The sequence below is a fragment of the Mustela nivalis genome (assembly GCF_964662115.1).
Source record: "Mustela nivalis genome assembly, chromosome: 13".
In the NCBI taxonomy this organism is placed as follows: Eukaryota; Metazoa; Chordata; class Mammalia; order Carnivora; family Mustelidae; genus Mustela; species Mustela nivalis.
The window spans coordinates 48,402,677-48,411,472 of record NC_139032.1 but is presented as its reverse complement, the minus strand read 5'-3'; positions in this window follow the sequence as shown (position 1 = coordinate 48,411,472).

The following is an 8,796-nucleotide window of genomic DNA, read 5'->3' as shown; positions in this document are numbered from 1 at the left end:
TGAATGCCAGGCTTCCAGTTCCTTCTGGAAGGCTCTATGGAGCTAAGGATGGCTTTGTGGCTATAGTAGCAAAAGGTAATCTCCTATGCCTGTACTCTGCCCTCAGTAATCACAGCTATAATCAGAATAAAGGCACCATTTATTGCCTTCCTTCTACATGCAAGGACTTTATTAACATTATTTTTAATCACTGTAAAAAATGCAATCTGCAAGCTAAGTAAATTATCCCAATTTACAATTGTAAAAAAAGTCATCTAGCCAGTGGGTAGCAGAACCAAGGATTCCAGTGGGGTCTTCTGACTGCTAAGCCTGAGATTTCACCATTGTTTTCTGGCACACATTTCCACCTTAGCGCCATCTCAAACTTTACCCTTAACAAAGGTCTCTAAAAACAGTTATAAAGAAACATTTTTGAGAATATATTTTTTTTCTCAACTTGAGTTGTGTTTCTCTTCCTCCCCTACAGAGTACAAAATTATCAGAATCCACACATATACACACTTGTGAAACTATGGTGCGAGTCACTACTCTGAGTGGTGTTACATGTAGTTTGGCTGCAAGAAAATGAAACTACATCAGGAGATGGTTCCTAAGACCAGTATTTTTATTTTTTATTTTTTGTATAAAAGCAGATGCCAGCAAAAGAGTGAATCCAAAAAAAAAAAAAGTCTCTCAACCACAGATAGTAAATACATATAATATTAGTTTAGGGTTCTAAAGAGGTTGCTCAGGGTTGGTCACACAACAGGTCAGTAATGAAATTGGAATGCACCCTTTGGATATTCTTTCCAGACCTTTTTCTTGACTCCTCAACAGCTTCTCAGGTTTGGGGTTGTAGCACAGAGAACAACAGAGCAACTTTTTAAGAAAAACGGATTGTAGGGGAAAGTGGTTAACACACTCCAGGAATGTGTTAACTGAAGAGGGTATCTAATTTTTGAGCCCTTTTAGAGGTTGCCCATATCCCCAGATCTGTATATCATGTGCATAAACAGTGTATTTAGCTCCAGGCCCCCGTTCAACTTTGAGCATCTGCTACACTGGGCATGTTGCAAGGACCAATGAAGGGGCAGGTGGAGATGTAGCAAGATGTCTCTGGTGGCCACCCTCTTTTTCTTTCCTGGTCCTCTTACTCCTTTTGATAAACCTACTAGCCCCCTGATAGCCTCTGAAATCCTGTTGGTATGTTTTGTTACTGAACAGTTTTTACTGACATGAAAACTATATTTTATAAAATTCTATAAAAACTTACCTGCTAAGAGTAATCACCTACATCTTAAGCTCATTCCACTGTATAAAGTATCCACAAATGCATTATTTTATTTTTCTTGTTCACTCTGCCAGGTGGACCAAAAATGGGGGTTTTCCACATTTTACTACCATTATAAAAACAGGGTTGGAGAAGTGTTTTAAAAGACTTGCCCAGAGTCACATAAGCTACTCATCAGTGGAGTCACATCAAACTTAGGTCTTCTGAGACCCAACAGGGCATTCGTCACTGAGATGTATTTCCTCAGAGAATATTTTCACTTCCAGAGAAGAAGCCTGAGAAAATTGAAAAGTGCTTCATGTAAAGACTCCGGTTCGGTTATGAAATTTCAGACTTCATGGCAGAAATTAGGCAGAGACAGACTGGGTGGGGGGTGGGGGTGGGAGGGAGTCACCTCTTGCTTCATACCAGCGAAGCCTAAAACTTTAATGACAGAAGGTCATCAGAGGCATTCCCTCCCTAAGGTCTTATCCCACAATAAACGTCTGAGAAATGTCTATCTTTGGAAAGAAGAAAATACATTTTTGTTGGTGTCAAGGTTAAACAAAAATCAATGTCAAGCCAAAAATACTCAGTATTTCTTCCACTTACCATGTTCTAGAGCCTCTTTATTAGAGGATTTAAAGTTCTGAAATAGATGTTAACCAGCTAAATATATGCAATTAAATTTATGGGAAATTTCATAAGCAACTAACATGAAACACTGACATTAGCTACTGGTCATATGTTTGTTGTGCATCTTTTGGTTCACAAACTCAAGAATTTCCTGGGTGAAATCTGTAACTGGCCCTGATCCACAGAGGGCATGGAGATACTAAAGAAAAAGGAGGCCACTCCAGATTGGTAGGTGGCAGTTTTAATAAGCAAGGGAACTTACATGCAAGTCTTGTCTTCAGCAGCCACAGATCAGTAGATCTCTACACCTGCCCTCTATAATCTTAATATAGAATTTATATAGAGACCTTAACTGTGGTCAGTTCTTAGGGTCTCAACAATACCTTACTCTCTCTAAGGCTGTGTCCTTGGAACAGCTCCTAGTGGGGGAGTGGTGGGTGGATCGCACATTCTAAGTACAGAGGAGGGGGGTGAGGAATCTCCAGTTGTTGGGGTCCAGTTCCGAGGTCAACCAGCAGTCATGTCCTTTCAAAGACCTCTTCCAACAACATCATGTTGGCTGTGGATCCCTTAGAAGATTTGGTTGTATATCATTTCTTAGATTCTTTGGAAAATGAGGGCCAGTCCTATAAATACTCTCAAGTGGATGTGATACCATGGTCCTTACGGAGCAAACAACTTGTGTACCTTGAGGAGGGAAAGGTGACATAACCATAATTGCCAGTTATATAAAGTTAATAATGTAAGAGATAACGTTGTTAATAATTGTTTTCGTTTTTCATTTGGCTCAAGAGACTTTGTAATTGCTTGTAGAAGCATTTTTATGAAGCCTGCTTTAAAATTCTTGTCAGATAATTCTAATATCCGATTACTCTCAGTGTCGGTGGCTGACGATTGTCTACTCATTTAAGTTGTGATTTTCCTGGTTCTTGGTATGATGAATGGTTTTTTTAATGTACTCTGGCCATTTTGTATATTATTTTATGAGACTTTGGATCCTATTTAATCTTTTTTTCTTTTTCTGGTAGGTAGTCTCCCTGTCGAGATGTAGCTTGAGGGCTGGATGGGTGTATATGTCTAGCTTCCTGATGGGCTCTGCCAGTAGCAGAAGTAGAAGGATGACTCACACTGCTTCCTTGCAGGAGCATAGGGTGGGAGTTCAGCTCCCCATTTAGTCCTACTGACACCTTCCTGGAGAAAGCAGGGCATCAGTGTGTGCTACCTCTTTTGCCTTTGTGTGGTATGGTAACATTGTACCCTGCTGTCACCGGGAGGTAGGGGGGTTGCGGTGGGCAGCTGGCTGACTCACCTGCTTTTTGCTGCCGAGTGGGGCAGACACTGGGCATCCTTGACTTCAAGGGAAGGGAAGGGGGGATAAGTGGTGAGTGCTAACTAACCTCTTCCAACCTCCCCCCACCCCACACTTCCTCTCACTGCCTCATGGATGACACGTGGGCATAGAGGTTCAGCTCTCCACCGGGGTCCACAGTCATAGGGGTGGTGCGGTACTAAATTCACTACCCAGCAGGGGTGGGGGCCTTTGCATGTCACTGGACCTCACTGGAGAATCTGTGCGCGCCCAGTTACCGATGTGGGGAGAGTGGGGTGGAGGTGGCAGATCAGCTCCCTACTTAGCCCTCCTAAAACCACGGGGGTGGGAGAAACGCAGTTTTTCTTTTCCAGTTTCCCAGAGGGAGGCAGTATTGCCAAAAAGGTTTTCTGCTGATAGGCTATTTTCCTACTCTATTGGCTAGGGAAAAATTGGCTTTTCTTAGAGTTTTTTGGGGTGTGTGTGTGTGTGTGTGGATAGTTTTTGTTTTATTTTGTTTCGTTTTTGGTCTGTGCATGTTGATGGTTGGTGGTTTCTAGTTAGGCTTCTACAGCACCATGTCTGGGATATATGGGGGAGGGGTGGTGCCATGTGGTTCCTCAAGGCCTGAGATTCCCAGGCAGGCTGTCTTCCTCCCACCTTTCAGAGTCTTTCAGCTTGTTTGTGGTGTTAGGTTCATGAATTCTTACCTGTGAAAGAGAGGACCTCTGCTTGTGTAAAAGGGAGAACTGGGGCTACTCCATCTTAGAACTAGAGTTCCTGGAACCATTTTTAAAGAACTCTATGACATTCAGTTTGGTCACAATATTTGCATGACCTTGCCAAAGGAGTCCTGTGTGTATGTGGGGTGGGGGCAGCGCTCACAAATGCAAATTTGAATGACTGAAATTTCCCTTCGTCCAATACTCATTATATTTTGCCTTCCTTTCATACACACACACACACATTTTGCGTTGTTGTTAATCAATCTATCATGCAAGTTTACCTGCACTTTTGCCGCAACTCCAAGGTCATTCTAAATCTTGCCCTGTGATTCCGTGCCTTCGGTTGGATGTGAAAGTCAAGGGTATTAACTCGTGTCACCAAGTAATCCCAAGTATCTACCCATTATTTTACATCTGTTTGATCGTGTTGTCTGGTATTGTAATTTATCTTAGTGATGCAGGGAGCTTTAGCTCAGAACTCTTGACTATTCATCTTTGTATCTGTAGCACCTGGTCTCAGTAGCTGAGACTTCACAGGTTCTCAGTGACTAGTTGTTGAATACAGTGCCCATGTAAGCATATCATCCATTCACTCCTCTCCCTCTAAGGAAACCTTTCTTTGCACATCCTAATTTGCAGCTTCTTAATATATTTGAGAGTGAAAAGTATGGCCTATGTGATGCTAAATTGTCCCACTGTGTAACTTTGGGTAGTTCAATACTTAAGTTATCTGTTGCTGTGTAATAATTGCAGTGTAATAAGCTTAGTAGCTTAAAACAACAACAGTTTTGCAATTTGAGTAGGGCTTGATGGAGACAGCTCATCTCTGTTCCATGTGCCATTGGCTGGAGTGTTTTGACTTACTCTGGAGAATATACTTCCAAGATGGTGCAGACTCATAACTAGCAAGTGAATGCTGACTGTTTGCAGGGAGCTCAACCGAAATTGCTAACCAGAGGTCTTGATTATTCTCCATGTGGTTACTTCAGCTTCCTTACAACATGGTGGCTGGATTTCAAGAGGTAGAAGCTGCCAGTCCTACTTAGTCCGTGGCTTGAAAGGCTCATAATATTTCCTTCTTTGCATTTTATTGGGCAAATCAGTCTTAGACCCAGCATAGAGTCAAGGGGGGTAGGGAATAGAAACTCTACTACTTTATAGGAGTTGTAGCTTGTATGTAGAGGGAGAAGCTGAATTATTTGGGGCCATCTTTGGAGAATAACTTTAATTCTCAGCTTTCATCTTTATGTGTAGAATGTCAAATGGGCATAAGAAAACATACATCAGAGAGTTGCTATGAAAATTATAAGAGAAAATGTATGTGTCAAGTTTAGAGTAATTACCAGCACATAGTAAGAAGTGAATACGTTTTAGTTACTTTAGCTGATTTTTCTTGATAGGAGAATGGAGAATTGCAACAAAACATACCTTTCCTCCATGGGGATTATGACCTATTCTCATAAGGTCCAGTTAGACGATTTTAATATTTCCTTTGACAACTTCAGTTAATGCATTCTCTTTGATCTGCTGCTTCCTTTTAAACAACTGATTGAGATTAAAAAAGAGAGAGAGACCTCAAATCAGTAGCCATCAAGTGAAAGGAATAACCCACAGTTTTGTTGTCTAATGACTTTTTAGACAATTTTTTTTTTTTTTTAGATTTTATTTATTTGTCAGAGAGAGGGAGATAGAGCGAGCACAGGCAGACAGAATGGCAGGCAGAGGTAGAGGGAGAAGCAGGCTCCCTGCCAAGCAAGGAGCCCGATGTGGGACTCGATCCCAGGACGCTGGGATCATGACCTGAGCCGAAGGCAGCTGCTTAACCAACTGAGCCACCCAGGCGTCCCTGTCTAATGACTTTTGGTGTCTTTGTTGGAACCCTTTTTATTTTTACACTCACTTGTGGGTATTTTTGTTCTTGATATCATTTTTCATTTCCTCTATATGGCACTTTGAAAGAGTAGTCCTATCGAGATATAATGAAGGATACTGGAATGACAAGCCCTGGGAAGCTACTCTTGGTCCTCTCTTTGGAAGCACTCATGTGCAGAGTTAATCCTTTAGAAAAGTTATATATCATCAGAGGTCATCAGCTGGATAAAATCCTAAGTATAACCAGATCACTTCCAAGTTAAGTCATCTCTGCATTTTAGCAATTCTGACAAAGTAAATTCTTGTTACTACAGGTAGGCATTAGTGCAATGTGCTAATATAATTACATAAATTCATTATTTTGGCATTTGAAATGTTCTCCAGGTCAAAGTGCCTGGTGCCTTTGTAACTATCTTGATTTTCTATAAAAAGATCTATCAAGTTTGTGCTAGGTTCTTTTTTTAAAAAAAAAGATTTATTTATTTATCTGACAGACGGAGATCACAAGTAGGCAGAGAGGCAGGCAGAGAGAGGAAAGGAAGCAGGCCCCCCACCGAGCAGAGAGCCCAAAGTGGGGCTTGAGCCCAGGACCCCAGACCAGGACCTGAGCTGAAGGCAAAGGTTTTAACCCACTGAGCCACCCAGGCGCCCCTGTGCTAGGTTCTAATAGCACTGTTAATCTCATTCTTTTGATTCTGTATGTGTCCATACCTGTAATTTTTCCAAGTGATTAAGACTACAAGTTATTTCTCCTACAGTTGACATATGTGATTATTCATCTCTTTAGTTCTTTTAACAGCCACAGTTTATTAATGATCATTTACCATGCAGTAATAAACTCTGTATCATTTAGTCCTTCCGGAATTTTCTGATCCTTGATTACAGTGTAACATATTGCCTGATTAATTGCTCATCATTGGTGTTTTCAGCTTCTGTGTATACTAGTTAAAGTTATTTCTTCCCTTTTTGGCTTTACTATTCCCTGAAGACTTTCATTGTCAACAGCCTTATTAATTGTCTTCAACTTCTCTCACTTCCTTCTTGTATTCCTTATTAGCACAGAACATACACTGACTCCTAGCAAATGGTTACCATTTACTCTTGTTCCAGTCTAGCATAGTGGTTCTTAGATTTTCATGTGCCTTAGGAGCACCTGGACGGCTTGTTAAAACACAGATTGCTGGATTCCTTTCCCAGAGTAGGTCTGGTATGGCCAGAGATTTTGTTTTTCTAACAAGTTCCCAGGGCTGCCCATGCTGCCTGTCCAGGACCAAGCTTTGAGAACCACTAGCATAGCAGATTAGCATGGTGGTTATGAGCCTAGGTCCTAGATTCAGCTGATACGAGTTCAGACCATAGTTCTGCCACTTAACTTTCCCAACCATGTGACCTTGGGAAAGATAAGGTTTTATAGCTTAAAATTTAGTTTCTACATTAGTAAAATCAGAAGAGGGCGAAATTCTAGACTCCTTGTAAGAATGAGATGAATTAATCTATATAAAGCACTTAGTATAGCAGCAAGATGTGAATGCTCAAGAAATGTAAGTATTGGTATTTTTTATAAGTGTGAGGAATTAATGTTTGAGCTTGATTATCAAAGTTAAGAAAATGTGTTTCTTTTCACAAACTGGCCATTTTTCTTTGGCTCTTGATTTTCTATACTGCTGAGCTAGAAATGTTGTTTTTTTTTTTTTTTTTTTTTTTTTAGGATTGGCCATGTGGACAGAAAGATGCAGTAGAGAGATCATGAGATTTGGAATCAGGAAAACGCCTGGGTTCTAGTCTAGACTCTGCTATTCCTGGCTTTGTGACTCACAGCAATTTGCTTCATCTCTCCGATCCAAGTTTCCTGTAAATATCTTCTAAAGTAGTGACATAAATGGTAAGAATTGTTACATGATTCAAATGAGCTAGAGTATTTGGTAAATTTTTTTTTTTATTTTAATGTTCCATACAAGTAGTTGTTATTGTTATTTTTGTTGAGCATAAGGGTCTAGAGCAATGTTTTATTCACTTATTCATTATTTTTGTGAGAAATCATGCTTCTGTGGAGGGACAATTATGGGGAAAAAACCTTTTCTATTTGCATTATTTTGAGGTGGTAGAAACTAACCAGGAATTGCTGAACACTTGCTTGGATGTGTGGATGTGTTATTTTCTTTCCTCCCCCTCCCCCCAAGATTTATTTATTTATTTATTTGACATACAGAGAGAGAGAGAGAGATGCAGTGAGAAAGGGAACACACCTGGGGGGTGGTGGAGGAGGGGAAAGTGGGTTTTCTGCTAAGCAGGGAGCCTGATGTGGGGGCTTGATCCCAGGACCCAGGGAGCACGACTTGAGCTGAAGGCAGACGTTTAACAACTGAGCCACCCAGGCTACCCTGGCTGTGTTATTTTCTATTCATGATCTAATTAGATGTCCTTCTTATTGACCGAAATGCTAGCTCATCTTCCAGACTTTTTACCTGGAGGGAATTAACATCCAAATGGCCATATTTTAAAATGATGCTGAGGGAAAGATAAACAATTATGTTATATCTGATAATGATTGGAAAAAAGCACACTTAAGAAAACTTTGTTCTCATAGTGTGAGTTGCCGAGTTTTTATACGGATTTTAGACAAAAATCAGGGACTTCTTTTTAGTTGATACTACAGGGTTCTTTCAGAAGAGGAAAGAAATTCCATTTAACCAAAAGTCTTAAATGTTTGAAGATACCAAAATGAACCACTCATGTTTCATGCTTTTGATGCATTTTTCTCTTGAAAGAAGCAGAATGACATACAAAAAGTCACTACTTACCTCCCAAAGAAGGCGGAGTCGGAGAGCTGAGGGAGAGAGATTGTTTCTGGCTGGGGGATCAGCACCCTCCTGTTCTCAGGCCACATGCTGAACCACAGTAAGCCGGTGGTGTGTCTGAGTATCATAAGGAGCCTGAAAAGGACTCTGTGAGCCCAATTTATTGACCTTCACAAAGGATTATATTTAAACCATCTCATACAGATG